At 53.2% G+C, this 16,923-nt stretch overlaps 1 protein-coding gene across 2 annotated transcripts in view; it reads right to left on the bottom strand.

Moving 5' to 3' along the window:
* The window catches only part of BAHD1 (bromo adjacent homology domain containing 1), a 35,435-nt gene extending 34,101 nt beyond the window's left edge, over positions 1 to 1,334 (bottom strand). The window contains exon 1 of one of the 2 annotated variants that reach the window (XM_054634298.2): positions 1,011 to 1,334. The gene's annotated coding sequence lies outside the window, so the exon portion shown is untranslated. The remainder of the gene's footprint in view (positions 1 to 1,010) is intronic. The other variant, XM_077179755.1, reaches the window with a different exon arrangement.
* Positions 1,335 to 16,923: the final 15,589 nt, after the last annotated feature.

Raw genomic sequence — 16,923 nt, 5'->3', positions numbered from 1 at the left:
TGTGAAAGAGAGGGGGTTCCTGTGTCTCCCTGTGCCGGGGCAGGGAAAGGGACATCGGGGTGTGTGTATCCCCGCGTTGGGGCTGGCTGTCGAGCAGGAGCCCGGGGAGCACTTGCTAGTCTTCCCGAGATCTGCCCAGTCACATGTGCTGGCTCCTGCGCCTTATAGAAGCAGCTGGAAAAGAGGGAGCCAGCGGAGCTGCCTCCATTAGGAGCCACCGCTACACAAAAGGAGAAGAGGAAACAAGCCGTCGGCCACCGGAGCAGCCGGCAGGAAAGGAGAGATGTCCAGAGCCACGGGGAGCGCACGGCAAGTGGGAAAAATCACGATGGAAATGAAAACTGCTGTGCTGTCCCCCAAAGAGGCTCGATGGTACCTGCTTGACAGAGACACGGGGCGCACAGCCCGCCCGGCATCACATCCTGCAAACCATCGGGAACTCGACGCACTCAACCGCTCAGCCCTCAGGGGAGGGGCTCATGGCCCCGCTCGGGCGTCGGGAGCCCCAAAACGCCAACCCCAGCCAGCCCGTCCTGTGCCAACTCCCGGCCGGGCAGCGCCGGTTCAGCTCCGAGATCCGGAGGGGCCGAGGACAGCGACGGCTTTCCCTGGGAATCGCCCCCGATCCGGCGATGCCGAGGCGAGCAGCCCCTGGGGCGAGGAGCCCCCCGGGACCGCGAGCCCCGCAACTCCCCCGGGCCCCCCCGCCCGGCCCCGCCGCCTTTGTGCTGCCCGAGCGGCAGGGGCGGAGGAGCCCGGGGGGGTTCGGCGGGGCCGATCCGGCCTCGCACCGGTGGGACCGCGCGGGGTAACGGCGGCCCGGCCCGGCCCACCCGCCACCGAGCCCGCCGTGCCCTCCCGGCGCTTCCCCGCCGCCGCGGGAAGTTCCCGGTGGCCCCGCGTACCCCCCGCCCCCCAAACCCCGGGGCGGCGGCACCTGCTCCCGGCCCGGCGGAGTTCCCGGGGGCGGAGGGACGAGCCGGTGCCGCGAGGACCGCGTGTGGACTCACCGGGAGGCTGCCGCAGGCCCCGGGGGGGAGAAATCCAGCGGCGGGAGCGCCGCGAGTCCCGAGCTCCGCGCTGCTGCTGCGTCAGCGCCGCCGCCTCCTCGGCTGCGGGATGGGGACGAGGCGCCACCGCCGCCGCCCGCCCCTGGCCGCGGGGCGTCGCGGAGCGGGCGGGCGGAGGCCGGAGCGGGCGGCGGAGGGGCCGGGAGGGGCGGAGGAGGGGGCGGAGAAGGGACCGGAGGAGGGACCGGGGGCGCCGCCGCCGCCGCGAACTCCCCGCAAGCCGCGAGCGCCTCCGGCCTCCTTCCTGCTTCCTCGTCCGCAGCCAATCGCCGCCCGCCGCCCGCCGCTCGCCCCGCCGCGCCGGCCAATCACGGCCGCCTCTCCCCGCCGCCGCCGGCCAATCGCCGCCGCGCCCGCCCCCGCCCCTAGCCCCCCTCGGCGCCCCCCCACTCCCCTCACGGAGCCCCCCACTCTGCCACCCCTCGCCAGTGGCGCGGGATAACCGGGAAAACCGGGATAATCGCCCCGCCGGAGCTCTGGGGTAGCCCCCGGTGGCCGCGATTCCCTCACAGGACGGGGGCGTGAGGCGGCCTCGCGCGCCACTCAGGGCGCCCCCCGTGGGTCCCTCAGAGGCGCCCGAGGCGCCCTCACACCTCGCGGGTGTGCCCGGCGCATCCCGGGGGCGGTCCCACTCACACCGAACCCTGCATCCAAACTCGGGGAAAGTTGTATGTCCCAGGGGTCCGGCGGGAGCTCCGCTGAGAGCTGCCAGGGAGGAGAGGCAAAAGGCAGAGCGGGCTTGAGCGCCCATCATTGCCACCCCGAGATGGCCACTGGGAAGGCCACGGACACCCCCTGTGTGGTGGCTGTCCCTGAACAGCCTTGTGAGTCAGCACCAGGGGAATATCCCGTTGCATTCTAGGGGGAAAAATGGCCAACAGGGAGTTCTCGGGTGTCCCAGAGCTTCCCCACAGAACCTGTCCTCACTGGGACACTCAGGTGTCCATGGCTTCTATGGTCTTACCGACAGGTGAGGCATGGCAGCAATGAGAACATCTGGAAAACTCCATGTTTTCCTGGACAAATGAATTTAAAGCCCTAAAGCAGACCCAACAAGCCACAGAAGTTATTTGATCAGTATCTTTAGCAGTACCACAGTCCCCATCACGAAAGCCTCTCCATCAGTTGCAGAATGGGGTTTTTCCGTAGAATCATGGAATCTCCTGAGCTGGATCCACAGGAATCGAGCCCCACTCCTAGTCCTGCACAGGACAGCCCCAAATTCCCACCATGTGCCTGAGAGCATTGTCCAAACACTTCTTGAGCTCTCTCAGGCTTGGAGCTGTGACCTCTTCCCTGAGGAGCCTGTTCCAGTACCAAATTTGTCGTATTTCTTTTAAATTTGGGAAACAGCTGGGAAGGAACTGGCACATGGAACAAGCAACCCATGGGGCTTCCTCCAGGAGATAAACACACACACAATGAGGGTGACACCCTGATGTTCTGCTTGAAATTCAGCTAAACTGCAGGAGACTTACGAGCCTGAAATACTTCCTGCCTTGTTCCGGTGGTCCACAGGGATCTTGCAAACAACAGCAGGATCAAGCACTGCTATGATTATTGCAGGATCCAGATGTTACACAGGAGAAGTTTGAGAAGAAATTAAGCTATTTGGAGACACTGATTCCTGAAACAAATACCAGTCATTGGTGATGGAGCAGGGAAAAATAAGTAAACTTAACAGTTACACCCCTGGAAGCCCTCAAGGTGCAGTAGGGCAAGTCTCCTTAAAAACTCTCTGATATTGTTTATGAGTTGGACTTGGATGATCCTTGTGCATCCTTTCCACTTCAGGATATTCTGTGATTATCCCATTTCACTTCCTCCCTTGGATGCAATTTTCCAGGCTCTATTTAATGCAGCTGGACATCACCAAGAGCCACTCCACTCCAAAGTTCTGTCTCCTCAGACCAGAGCTGCTCTCCACCTGAAAAGTGAAGGCAGCTCATGGTGCTGCCAAATTGTTCTCTAAAAATGATATTTTATTGGAGTTTTTCCCTCTGCTGTGAGCCACAGGAACAGGAGGGAAATCACAGAACTCTGAGATCAGAGCTCAATTTTTGTGTTACACAGAGCACACTTAACTCCAGTTGTTAGATGTGTTCAAGTGACTTCCAAAATCTACCACCTCTGACTCCCATATCTAAACAGAATGATATTTGAGCAGAAAAGTGAAGAATCTGGGAATTCCAAAGTTCTGAAATCCCCCTGCAACTCAAGCAGCAAACCCACAGTGCCACAGTGTTCCAGAGGGAAACACTTGGGCAAAATTAATGCTGAAGTTTGATGACAAATATCATTTAACAGCTGCTTTTTGGGGAAAGTGGACGTGAGACCACCTTCCCTCTTCCAGGTGTCTGGAATAGGAGAACATCTGGACAACGGACAGGTTGAGGATGGGGACTTGAGTGCTCCAGAGCTGCACAAGAGTGAAGCACAACGGAGCCATCTGCAGAGCTCCCTCTCTTTTGAGATACTAATTTATTCTCAAGTGGGGCTTTTCCTTGTCCCTTTCTCAGAGGGATGAGGGGGAAAAATGGGAAGCTAATTGCTGATTCCAGAACAATATGTCTGTGTGTCTGCCGGGCTCCAGCCTCTGTCAGGCGGTGACACAGCTGAGATGCAGCATTTGGGCTTTTTCTCCCCTTATTAACTGGGAAAAACAAATCACCAAAGCCCCAACATGAGATCTTCCTACTCCAAATTCTGCCCTGTTTTCTGAACAGTAGCACAACAAGAATATTTGTCTCCAGCTCACAATTTGGGCTGTGGCAGCACCTTGCTGAGGTAGTACCTGTTGGTAAAAGGGGTTGTAAAGCCCCATGGCTGTGGGGGAGCTGGGACAGGAACCAGCAGGGATTAAGAGATTGTCCCTCATTGCACACCTTATCTCTGGGTACTGGGGTGGGACAGGCACACACAGCTGAGCCAGAGCTAAAGGGAAAAAATGAAAAAGAGGATTTCACCATTAACACAGGGAAAACAGGGAAAGGGATCTTTTCTGATTTTAAATTTCAGGAGTAAAAACTTTAGTTGTCCCCAGGAAAATGGGAAAGAGCCCCAGCACCTCACTGTGGGTCAGGCTGGCAGAAGGGTGTTTGCACTGCACACTCAGAGCTCTCTGACTTTCAGGAACAACTATGGTGAGTTTTAAAAAGTCACAGGAAATCCAAGAGGAAAAATCCCCCAGCAGTGCTGCAAGGACGGAGAGAGGGAGCCTGGAGCTCTGGTGTCTGTGATGGCAGGAGGTTGGCAGCACCCCTTTTTAATCTAGGTGGGGAGGCAGTGCACCCCTGGGAGCACCCGAGCTTCCTGCACAGCCACAAACTGATGGAGAGCTTCCATTGTCCTGGCAGCTTGCAAATAGGCATGGAGGCTTAAGCAACAACCTTAATCTGAGTAAGCTGACACACTAAGAGCAGCAGTGTGGAGGATCCTGCACCAACTGGTTCCTTGGCTGGGCCTCAGGGAAGGACTTGGCTGCAGGCACATCTGCGAGGGGAGGATGGCCAGCCCCACCTTCCCAAACAGCCCGGTGGCCACAGATGGGGATAAACCCATCCTTGGGTCTTTATGTGGCCCCTGTCTGGCTGCAGTGACAGGGCTGGGTTAAAAAGTTTTAAATTCAGCACATCTCAGCTGCATCCCATAGGGATCCTCCCCTTTCCAGGCATATCCCCCACCAAGAAACATCCCCAAATCCAGCTGTGTGATCCCATCCCTCCTGATGTCTCCACAAAAAAGGTGCCGGTGCTGCACTGGCTTGCTGGCAAAGAGATGGGTTTTGGTGGTCCCCTCTTTTCCTTCCCCCTTCCAGGGTTAACCCAGTAACTGCAAAAGGCCAAATGAATCCCTGGTGGAGCTCCATGGACTGACTTGGAATTCTATTACACCAAAAAAGCAAATTGGCTGTGAGTGTTCAGGTCTGCAGCAAACCAGCTGTGGTTACAGAGGCAGCTTCCTCTGAGATTTCTGTTTAAACATCAGCATTTGCTCATTTTTAGCTGGGTGAAATATTCCCCTTTTTTCCACCAGAAGAAGACAGAAGGGATTCAGGCTGGAGGAGAGGGCTCTGCCAGCACAGAGCTGTCATGCAGGATCTCATTACCTACCTGGAAAAATCCAAATTACCCTATGGTGTCTCAGGGAATCATCTGCAGCTTTTTGGTGCTGTTGCTGCAACAAAGGTTTGATTTATCATTTATTTTAATGTATGTTATTTTAGTTTTAGAAAAGTTCATGCTGTTTGTATCCTATATTGTCTATGAAGCAGCAGTGCCAAGGAAGTTCAGCAAATGAAAGGGGATTGCTGTGTTCTATTTCTTATTTCACCTCTCATCTTAACACTTTAAAGTGCTTTAGTAAGGAATATATAATGGATAGAACATATATAATTTATTGATGGAGGGTGAAAACAGAGGGACAATGAGAATAGCTCAGTGGGGACCAGCACAGTCAGGAAATGAGACTGGATTGAATTAAAACAGAAAATCCCAGGACTAAGAGTTAAGAACATCCCTGAGTGTTACAGTGGAGAGAGGTGAATGTGTGTACTTCAGTGCATTGCAAAATCAGGATTAAAAGCAAAGACTCTGCTTTATGAGCTGGGCTGGGAGTGACAAACTGGCAGGGAGTGACAAACTCGCATGCACAGGAAGAATAAATGTCCTGCCTTGAGTTCCCAAGGTAGCCATTCTTTTATGAAGTGTGATTCACAAAACCAGGGAGGCTGAGGGGATCACAATGCAAAACACATGTCCCAGAAAGTCAGGATGGGAAAGCAAGCAGCAATTATGGGACCATCTGTGCTGTGGGATGGGCTGTGGCAGAACCAGCACCGGTCCTTCACCCCTCTGCGGGTTGTTGGGCTGGGGCAAACACTTCAGCTGTGGTCTGCTTGGAAAAGTCAGTGGGAACAAACCCATGTCTGCTTGTACAACTTCTTGCACAGAATTAATACAGGAAAAACCTAATAAGAAATCCCAAAGGCACCACTCAGCCAATCTGCATTTCCAGAGAAACAGCTGGATCAGCAGGAAATCTTCATCTCTCTTTTGTGTCCCTCAGGTGGGTGGGAGCTCGTGCCAGCATGCAGACATGCAGACAGGGACATTCCTCAGTGGGGGAGATCTGTCTGCTCCTTCACACTCCTGCCAGCACAGGGACACAGGGACATTCCTAATTTCCTATGTGAAAAGGAAGCACCACTCCTGGATGCTTTACTGTTTCCTTGTCCCCAAATTCTCAAAGATGTCCAGCACCCTGAGGCCCACCCAGAGTCCCTTTCAGAGATATTTTCAGCCCTTAGCATTGTTTTTCATTCCTTACTTTCAGCAGCTGGAGGCAAGATCAGCACAAGGAGGAACTGATATCTCCACGGGCTTTTTGTGGGACATCACGAAAAGCTCCAAAATCTTCATTAAGACAATAACAACATTTCAGTGTTGGGGGAAACAAACACACACACACATATCTGTTAATCCTCTGCTTCATCTCAGGGGTTGGGGGTTGAATTTGGGCTCAATACTCACAGTCTGAAGCTGCTGCATCTCCATTCCTTGTTGGCCATCCATCAGGCATTGGTGGGAAGATTTGGAGCTCCCCTATGCAAATCTCCCTCTTAGGGACATGGTTTAGTGGTGGCCTTGCAAGTGCCGGGGGAACGGTTGGACTTGATGGTCTTAAAGGTCTTTTCCAACCTAAATGATTCCATGATTCTATGATAATCCTATTAGCATTAACATGGGCTGTGTGGCTAAATCCCCACATTCTGCACAGAAATTGAATCCCTGAGGGGTTGGCTTAAAATAACAAATACTCAGAAAGGGAGAGACAGGAGCAAAGGAGGGTTTGCCCGGTGATGGGGTCTCCTATGGGAAGTAAATCAGGCAGTGCTCAGGGATTTGGAGCTGCTGTGGAGAGTCATCTGGACTGGGGATGGATCTGGAGCATGTGCAATTGGCTGGGGAAAATGCTGTGCCCTGGGTGGCAGCACCTCCTTAATTTCCTTTCCTACATCTTTCCTCACTCTTGTTTGATAGCAGTGAGAGAGCAAAAGGAAAGGAAAAAAGGAAGGGTCAGTGTACCATTTCCTCCAGACTTTGAAACACAGGATGGGTTTTGAGGGAAAGGGCTGCACAGGGCTGTCAGAGATTGAGCAAGTGCTGGAGCTGTGGGGAGAGCAGAGAAAAACCCTGGTGCAGAGACACCATAGCAGGGGAGGAACAGCCATGCTCAAACAGCTGGAAAACAGGCAGAGCTACCACAGCCATTGATGTTCAGGTCCTGTCCACACGTCCAATGGCAGGATCTTCCCATGGGATGGAGTGAGGGATGAAAAGGGTGCTGGACAATGGGGGCACTGCTGCAGAGGAGGATGTGGGCCCCATGGCTGCAGGTGGCCACAGCTCTGGGCTCAGCCACAGGATTATACCAAAGTCCTGGCTGCTGCAGCCCTTGCAAAAATAGTCATTAACCCAAATATCCTCATTAGATCCTCACGTGAGGACTTGTAGTCCACCAAAGTATTCCTGCAGTGTGAAGATTTCTGCTCTTTTGAGATACAAAGGAGCCTGAAGTAAAGGGAACTTTAATTCGGGAGACCCTGGATGATAGTGATCATTCTTGGCTTCACATTTAATGACTAGTTTATTCCTCAGAAGTGTCCATGAAGTGAATGGTGGCACAGCCTTGCTGGTGTCCCAGCTCAGAAACCCCCAGCGGGTTCACACTCAGCCTGGAAACCGACCAAACTTAAACAAAGTGGGTTGTTCATACTGTTTGGACAGAGCCTTGGATCAAAACCCATTTATTCTGCTATTACTATTCATTATTCCCTCCAGTGGTACCCTGGATGTTTGAGCTGGGATCTGCTTAATCCTGTAAAGCCCAGCTTCTCCTCGTGCCAGAACGGGGAACAAAGTCATAATTCTCCATTCGCAGCCTCCTAGGCTGTTGCCATGGGAATGATGCAATGTTCCCAATTCCTGGGGCTGCTCTCCTGCCAGTTCAGGTAGGAGAAGCCACTTTCCCGAGGGAAGAGTGCCCTGGATTGAGTGCTGTGCTTTGACAATTAGCCAGGGAAGTTACAGATCACTCCATCAAAGTGACAGCTCTGCACTCACAGGGACCTGGTTTCTGAATGGGAAATGAAGCCCTGGGCAAGCCTGGCTCACTTGGTGTACATGGAAGTCCTGGATCTGTACCTTAGGGTCCTCAGGTACTAACAGTCCCACTGTCATTGTCCTATTTAGAGCCTTCCCCAGTATTGCCCATCCACATCCAGGTCCCATCCTGCTGTTCCCAGCTCCTTACCCATGTGACACCCCAAATCAGGCTCCTGCCCAGGAAGCCATTCCCAGGGCTCCTTGCAGCCTCGAGTCTGTGCCTGGGCTTAGGCAGGATCTAGTGGAGGCTTTTGAAGTACAGAAATCCCCAGGGGCTGCTGAGAATGCATTTGGGTGTGAGAGGCTGGTGTGGTAAGAGCTTCCCAACCTTAACCTGAGAGCAGCAACCCTGATAAATCCTCCTTATTCCATCACTGTGGTCAGAGATTGCCCCAGCCCTGCCTTATCCCCAAAACCAGGGGGAACTGGGGCACTGGTCTGCTCAGAACGCTAGTACAGGTTCCAGCCAGGCCCCACTCCATAAAAGAACCTTTCCAAGGTTATGATAGGAAAAGTTGCTAAAAAGTGTTACTTAGTGTAAAGTTCAGTTTGCCCTGTGAGAATCCAGAGCTGTAGGAAGTTTCAAAGCTAAAATGGGGAACAAGGCAGGTCCTGATGGGAGCCTTGTCCAAACCTGTGGAGATAAAACTGGTTAAATGTCACCCTCTTTCCCCCCACTTGTTTTTCTTCCATAAACCCAATAAAATTGAAGCCCCAAACACTTGGAGATGGCTCCTCTCTTCCTCCTATCCTTGAGACTTCAAAGCATGACCTGAAAATTTGATCAATGCATGTTTACTCCTATGCCTTGTCCTAAATTTGGGTCTGAGTGGATCATCTCTGTACCAAACATCCTTGAGCTGGTCTCTGTCACATTAGAACCTGTGCAGAACCTGGACTGCCCAGATTGGTGCCTCCTCACCCAGCAGTGAGAGTTGGTGGTGTCCAGGCAAGTCCTTCCTTGCACAGGGACTGGATTTGGAGAGCTGACTCATTCCTGTCTTTAAAACAACATCCTTAATCCAGGGAGATTGAACACAGGGGACCAAACAGGAGGCTGGTGTGGAGGGAAGCCTCTCAGAACCCTGTCAAGGATGGAGCTCGGCTGTGCCTTTGGGAGAGAATTTTCTGGCAAGCTGAGCAGCACAGTGGGTCTGTGTCCAGCCCAAACAGCCTTGTTTCCTTCCCAAAATGTCACACGAGGTCTAAAGCCTTCCTAAAGTCAGGATATGTCTCATCCAGTTTCCTCAGCAAAGAGGGGAATTCGAGGGTTTGATGTGATCTCTGTGTGACAAATGCATGCTGGCTCTTTTATCACCTGGTTATCTGCCAGGTGCTTCAATAGATCTGAAACCTCCTGTACTCCAGAAGCTTCCCAGGCATCAAAGTACAGCTGAGCACTAAATAATCCCCTTGGTCTTCCTCTTAACATTTGGGAAGAGGAGTAGGAGTTGATCTCCTCTGTGGGACAGGCTGTCTGATGGCTCAGAAATTGCTGGATCCTGAAGCTCCACAGCATCATCAGCGCTAGATCCAGAGGCACAGAGGTCTCTCAGTTCCCTCTAACCTCCCCAGTCAGCCCCTGCCCTCCCTCCTGGTCCCTTATCCCTCCAACCCAGCTCTGTGCAATGATGAAAACTGGGTTAATAGATGAAAGAGGAATTGCTAAAGCAAATAGTTTCTTTCCAAAGCTCTCTTCATTAGCTATAAACACAGGGAACCGCTGCGGATAACCAGCGTGTTTTAGAGGGTTGTGGCTCTGTGGTGAAAGCAGGGATTGGGGACGTATGGATTTCTGATTTTTTCTTAAAACCAGCATTGCTCCAGCACTTCATCCCTACTTTGTGGCCTGTCCCTCGGGCTGGAGAGGGAACTGTGGCACAGTTCCAGCATGGTTCTTTCTTCCCACAAGCACAGCCAGGGTGGAGGATGTCATTAAATCCTGATAATCCCAATTTGGTGGGCAAAGATGTCTTCAGGGGACACACCAGCCTTCAAAAACAACCCCTGGCCAGAAAAAATTTCTGGCAGCAGAAATGGAGCAACAAAACCCAAGAAGCAATGAGCACAAGATGCTTCCCTCACTATAACATCCACCTAAGAGCAGTGGTGATGTAAAAATCCCCCCAACCTTTGGGAAAAGGGAATAAAAATGTGATTTGAACACCTGAGGGGCATTAAATCCCCAGGAGTTCTCCTGGCGTCTTCTTGTCCTGAGCTGGAGTCGGCTCACAAACCCGGCTTTGCCGTGATTATAATCCTTAATTTCTGATTTTGCCACCTGCACTACGTTTCATGAAATTTTAAAGCTAATGCTCTGCCAAACTCAAATGGCAGTGGAGCAGATGTTTAAGTGCAGCCGAGGATGAATAAATTATGGGGCTTGTGGCTGTATGGTGAAGGAGGGAGAGGGTGGATGGCTCCAAATAGGGAGATAATTGATTTAAATGACATTGTCTGTTGGAGTCACCTGGGATCAGCTCCTTGGGCACAGGCAGAAGAGATGCAGCAATTAAAGACACTGGTCTGAGCAGCAGTGACTTGCCTCCGTGCAGACTGTGCTCAGCCTTTCCTTTTTGGCTGTTCTGTGGCTTTTCTACCTCTTTATCCTACCTCAATATCAGGCAGGGAGAGGAAAATGAGGCTGATTTTGATCTTGGTCCACCTGTAGTTGAAATGAGCCTGCTTGGGTTATCCTGGGGCTTTGGGAGGGAAGGGAATATGTTGAACCTTTAAAATGCATTTTAATTCCACAGAAAAATGTGTAATAATCATTGATGGCTGGACACGAAATCCAGACCTAGACCAAACTGCATTTTTTAATCACAAGATGGATCAAAAATGATGGTGACTCAGGGGCTCACAGGATTTTTGCTCTTCTCTGCTACAGACAATCCTGGTGACCTTGGGCAAATTACTTAACCCCTTAGCATGGCCCAGTTCTTCCGGAGGGGAAGGTGCTCACCTGGCAGGGGTAAATAAATTCCCCTAGCAAACCCATAGCTGCCATGGAGGCAAGGATTCTCTGCAATCCAAGATCTTGCTAATCCATGAGCCCTCTCATCCCAGGGATGCTGTGGCTGGTTCTGCTCTGTGCTCTTCCAAGGACCTAAGTTTTGGGGGCTCAGTGCCACCCATGCCCTCACAAACCACAGCCCAGAAGTGGGACCTGCCTGAACTTGCAGCATTTTTTGCATTTCACCAAAACCAGTTTTTTTCCAACTCAGACAAGCCCTGTTGGAACGTGTTGGCTTTTCAATCATCTGCCTGTCTGTGGCTCCTGGAAGCTTCCTGGCATGAGCTCCAAGCCAGAGCACAGCCTCTCTCCAGGTGCACACTGGCTTGGGAGCAAAGGCAAATCCGGCAAAAAGCAGGAAGCAAAGGATTCCTGCCTCTGAGGATGTTCACCTCCAGCCAGAGCCAGGACTGGTGGCAGAGAAAGGGGGATCCAGTATGGTGCCAGCAGCAGTTTTGGGGCACTCAGGGGGGCTGAGGTTCTGACCTGTGTGGAAAGGACACCAGGCAAAAAGGGCTCGATCCTGCTTATGACTCCTGGGAGATGCTGCCATGGAGAAAATAGAGATGAAGAAGGTTTTCCAAGAACAAAAACAGACTGTGGAAACTGCAGGAAGACTTCCAGTTTTGCAAGACAAGCTGAGTAGATAAACAGGAGGATGGGTGCTCCTGCATGCTGCAAGGCAGAAACCAGTGCCAAGTCTCAGGCAGAGAGTGGCTACTCCCGTGGACACAGTGATCCCTGCAAAGGGAGTGATGTCCCATCTCAGCAGAGATGTGAGAGCCAGGGCTGCCCCCAGAGCAGGAGATGATCCCCATAAAGGTCCAGGAAAGACCTTACCAGCCTCCAGTTCCACACACCATCACGGTCCCACGAGGGAGCTCCGTGGAGCCGTGTTGGAAACGCTGGCTCTTGGGAACACCAGCCCCGGTGAGCGTGTTCAGCGCTGACGTGACACCAGCTCCTTCAGGAGCTGCATGGGGGCTCCCCATGCTGGAAGCTTCAGCTATGTCCAAGCAAAAAAAATCATCCCTGGGGATTTCCTGAGTGTGTCTGTGTGGCAGGGATGGGGCCATGCCATCCCTTCTCTGCAGCTCCCTCTCCTCATGCCAGCAGGAGTACCCAGGTGCTAAATCACAGTAGGAACTCTGCTGGGCTGCAAAAATAGCCATTTGCTTTTCTCCTTTGCATTGCACTGAGCAGGCAGCTACCACTCTTTCTGTTCCTTCAGACCAACACAGGGCTTGCTGTCCCTCCAGAGAAGCTCCAAGGGAGCTTCTGTGCAACAAGGCACAGAGAGGACACAGGCTGTTTCCTAATGTCCCTGGCACAGGTTGGCTCACGGGAGGAACATCGATCCAATACAGCCCCCTTCATCCTGCAGACACCCGGGGCACATGGATTATCTTCATCTTGCCAACAGCTGCAGGAAAATACGCTCACTCCTGCCCTCTCTTCTGGGAGGCAGCTGCAGCAGAGGCCTGGAAAACCCTCTTCTGGCCAGTCCCAGCTCTGCCACCACACAGCCACACGCAGGAGGGGCTGTGCTTGTGCTGAACCCCTCAGCCCACTGAGACACCCTTCAGTGTTCTCTCTCTGCCCTGCCCCATGTGGACAGTGCTGGGGGTAGAAGTGATGTTCCATGGATGAGCTGAGCAGGGTGATTCAGTGCTCATTGTAGAGCCCAGAGAGGTCAAGGTGCCTCAGTACCTCTGGGTGACAATGCTGAGTGATCCAAGTACCACTCTGACCCTCGTGCTGCAGGGAACATCTGTCTGACTGTCATTGTCCCTACCAGACCAGGGGCTGTGAGCAGAAACAGCAGGATCAGAGAATCCCAGAATTATTTAGGCTGGAAAAGATGTCAAAGGTTATCCAGTTCAACTGGTGACCAATCCCCACCGTGTCAACCAGACCAGAGCACTGAGTGCCACGTGCAGTTGTTCCTTGAACACCTACAGGGATGCTGACTCCACCACTTCCATGGGGAGCCCATTACAATTCTGGACAGCTCTTTCCATGAAGGAATTCTTCCTGAAAAGTACCTTTCCTCCTTCCTGGGGAACAGCAGTGGCCAAGGGCAGGGTGCTCTGCAGCAGCGCTGCTTCAGTTTCGGGTTTGGTGGGGACATCCGTCTCCTGCCCATTGTGGCAGATTAGCGCTGCAGCCAGCAGGGTGCTTTGGGGAGAGCTCATGCTCCCGACCTCCTCAGCCTCTTCAGAGGTTCAGGATCATCCCCTTTCTCCTGGATTCCTTTGGAATGACAGCTCCTCAGGCAGACCCACACCTCCGGCTCTGCCCGGAGCTCCACGTGCCAAGGGGGAGCCGGCTGCCGTCCCCCCCCCGGCGGCTCCCTCCTCCCGCTGGCACTGGGCCGCCTGCCATTTCCCTTTGGCGAGCACGCTGCTCCAGCCTTTTTTCCCCCATTCAGGCTGACAACTGGGCCTCAGCATCAGCTGCTTGTTGCTCAGCATCAGCCTTTCAGCAAACAGCAGGTGCAAGCGGGGCGACCCTGGGCTGCGCTACAGTAATCCCGCAGCCCCCCCGGGCCTCCCTTGCACAATATTGTGCCCTCGGCTCAAGAATGTTTTTGTCTCCCCTTCACAGTTGTGAATTCTTGTATAGATTGAAAAGAAATCTCTTTCTAATCTTCCTGCGGTGCCGTGGCTGGGAGGAGCGGGTGCCTCGCTGCGAAGGGAGCGTGGCCGGCACAGCTGTGCGGGAGGAGCGGGCAGCTGCCGGCCAGGACGCAGGGACAGAGCGGCTGGGATGCAGGGATCGCGTCCTCTCTGCCTGCATCCGTGTCAGCGGATACGTGTGGCTCCGTGGGCTCTCACTCCAGCCTGGGAAAGAAACCGACTCATCACCCACATGAGCAGCACGGAGGTGACACAGCAGCAGGTCCCTGCTCCGGCAGCGGCGTTGAACCGCAGCGAGTGCTGCCCGGAGCCCCGGGGAGGCTGAGGCGAGCGGGAATCTAAACACACAGGGATTTTGAATAACACATCGTGCTGGGCTGCAGGAGGGAGGCAGGAGCAGGAGGGAGGCTCGTGAACAGGGATGGAGCATCACCGTAGGGCTTGGCTTCAGCACATCTCTGTACAGTGAAATCAGGATGCAATGACACTTTTGTTATGTGTCACCCTGTACTGAAATTGCTCAAAGCCCAGCACGGGAGGGAAACATCATCCTTCCCACAGGTTACCAAAGCCTCCCTTCCGCTCATGGACCAGCTCCGCAGGCAAGAAACCACATCCTCTGTCACGCATATGCACAAGCACACGCACTCCCCACTGCCCAGAAAGCAGGAGGGACAGGCAGTGGGACAGAGCAGGGGACAGAGGGGCTCCCCAGGGAGCTGCTGAGAAGGAGACAGTGGTCCCACAGCAATGCAGTAGGCTGGGAATCCCATCTGGCAGCCCCAGCGGGGCTCAGGACATCGTTTTTGGGAGGTAAACCACTGTAGCCAGGTCCCTGTGGAGGACTGGGGAGAGCCACTGCCTTGCCTGAGGTGCTGTGCAAACACGAGTTCCTCTCCCACATCCTGTACCTCTTGGTGCGGTTTGACCTCTCTTGACAAGGCAAGATTTGCTTTAACCACAGCCCAGCCCCATGACGGGGCCATGGCTCCCGGGGCAAAGGGGCCGTAAGCCCAGCTGGCCCCACAGACCCTCTGCAGCAGTTTTACCTCACAAACTGATTTTAATACCATGTTCCTTGTGTGTGCATAAAGCAAACAGGTCCCTCACACTGTAGGCAGCCCCCCCAAACACAGCCTCTGTTTAAATTCAAACTCTGTCCAAAACTGGAATATGTGGTCCTTTCTGGCCTGGGAAGCATGAGGCAGAACACTGGAGATGTCCAAGCCCCTCTTCCCTCCACTTTTCCCTTGAGTTTCTGGATCAAACACTGCAGCAGTTTTACCTCACAAACTGATTTTAATACCATGTTCCTTGTGTGTGCATAAAGCAAACAGGTCCCTCACACTGTAGGCAGCCCCCCCAAACACAGCCTCTGTTTAAATTCAAACTCTGTCCAAAACTGGAATATGTGGTCCTTTCTGGCCTGGGAAGCATGAGGCAGAACACTGGAGATGTCCAAGCCCCTCTTCCCTCCACTTTTCCCTTGAGTTTCTGGATCAAACACTGGCAGTGCCCCAGCTCAGTGTGAGCGCAGCTTTTCTACCACAAGCTGATCACCGAGTCCAACCTGTGCCTGACCCCCACCTTGTCACCCAGCCCAGAGCACTGAGTACCATGTCCAGTCATTCCTTGAACACCTCCAGGGATGGAGACTCCACCACCTACCTGGACAGCCCCTTTCAGTGCCTAACCACTCTTTCTGTAAAGAAACTCTCCTTTATATCCCACCTGAACTTCCCCGGTACAGCTTGAGGCTATGCCCTCTTTTCCTGTCACTAACTGAACCTCATTCCAAATCCCACACTGCTGAACTAAACTCTGTTACCTTGTACTGGATTTGCATGGCCAGGTTTTGGTAGCCAGAGGGCTACAGGGGTGGCTTCTGTGAGAAGCTGCCAGGAGGTTTCCCCATGTCCAGCAGAGCCCCTTCCAGGCAGCTCCAAGATGGATGTGCCAAGGCTGAGCCAATCAGGAATGTTGGTGACACCTCTGAGATGACATTTTAAGAAGAAGAAACTTATTAGGCAGATAGAATTGGGTCTAGATAGGAGTAGGGTGAGAATGTGTGAGAGGAACTGCCCTGCAGACAGCAAGGTGTGGTACAGAAGGAAGGGCAGGAGCTGCTCCAGGTGGAAGCTGAGATTCCCCTACAGCCTGTGGTACAGAGCATGGTGCAGCAGGTTGTCCCCCTGCAGCCCACAGAGGGCCATGGGTGTGTAGAGATGCACCTGCAGCCTGTGGCAGACCCCACACTGGAGCAGGGGGATGCCTGAGAAGAGGCTGTGAACCTGCAGGAAAGCCATGCCTGTCAGGGACCTGCAGAGCCATGGAGAGAGCAGCCCACGCTGGAGCAGGTTTCCTGGTAGGACTTGTGAACCTGTGGGGGATCCACCTCGGAGCAGGCTGAGTCTGAAGGACTGACCCCATTCTTCTGTGGAAGAATGACCCACGATTCAGCAGTACATGGAGAGCTGCTGCCCATGGGATGGACTCACATTGGAGAAGTTCATGGAGAGCTGTCTGCCGTGGGAGGGACCCCAAGCTGGAGCACGGGAAGGACTCCTCTCCCTGAGCGGTAGCAGAAACAACTTGTGATGAAGTGACTGTAACCACCACTTCCGTCTCCCTGCGCTGCTGTGGGGGGAGGACTTCGAGAAGGGAAGGAGGGAAGATGTTTTTGAGGTTTTTTTTAACCTCTCATTATTGTGCTCTGATTTTGTTAGTAATAAATTCAATTAACATCTCTAATTTGAGTCAGTTTTGCCTGACAGTTTTGGGTGAGGGATCTCTCCCAATCCTTATCTCAACCCATGAACCTCTGTTATATTTTCTCTCCCTGTCCAGCTGTGGAGGGCAGTGATAAGCTTTGCTGGGTGCCTGGCACCCAGCCAGGGTCAACCCACTGCATATCTTCATGAATAATTCCCCCCACTGCTCTCCATGCCTTCTCTGCTCAGCAGCCAGCCAGCTGCAAACAGGGCAAAGATCTTGAAAAACAGGAAAGATGCAGCACATCCAGCCCTGCCACC

Source organism: Agelaius phoeniceus, chromosome 6, assembly GCF_051311805.1.
Source record: "Agelaius phoeniceus isolate bAgePho1 chromosome 6, bAgePho1.hap1, whole genome shotgun sequence".
NCBI lineage: Eukaryota > Metazoa > Chordata > Aves > Passeriformes > Icteridae > Agelaius > Agelaius phoeniceus.
The sequence above is the reverse complement of the archived record's forward strand: the minus strand, read 5'-3'. Positions and strand labels throughout refer to the sequence as shown.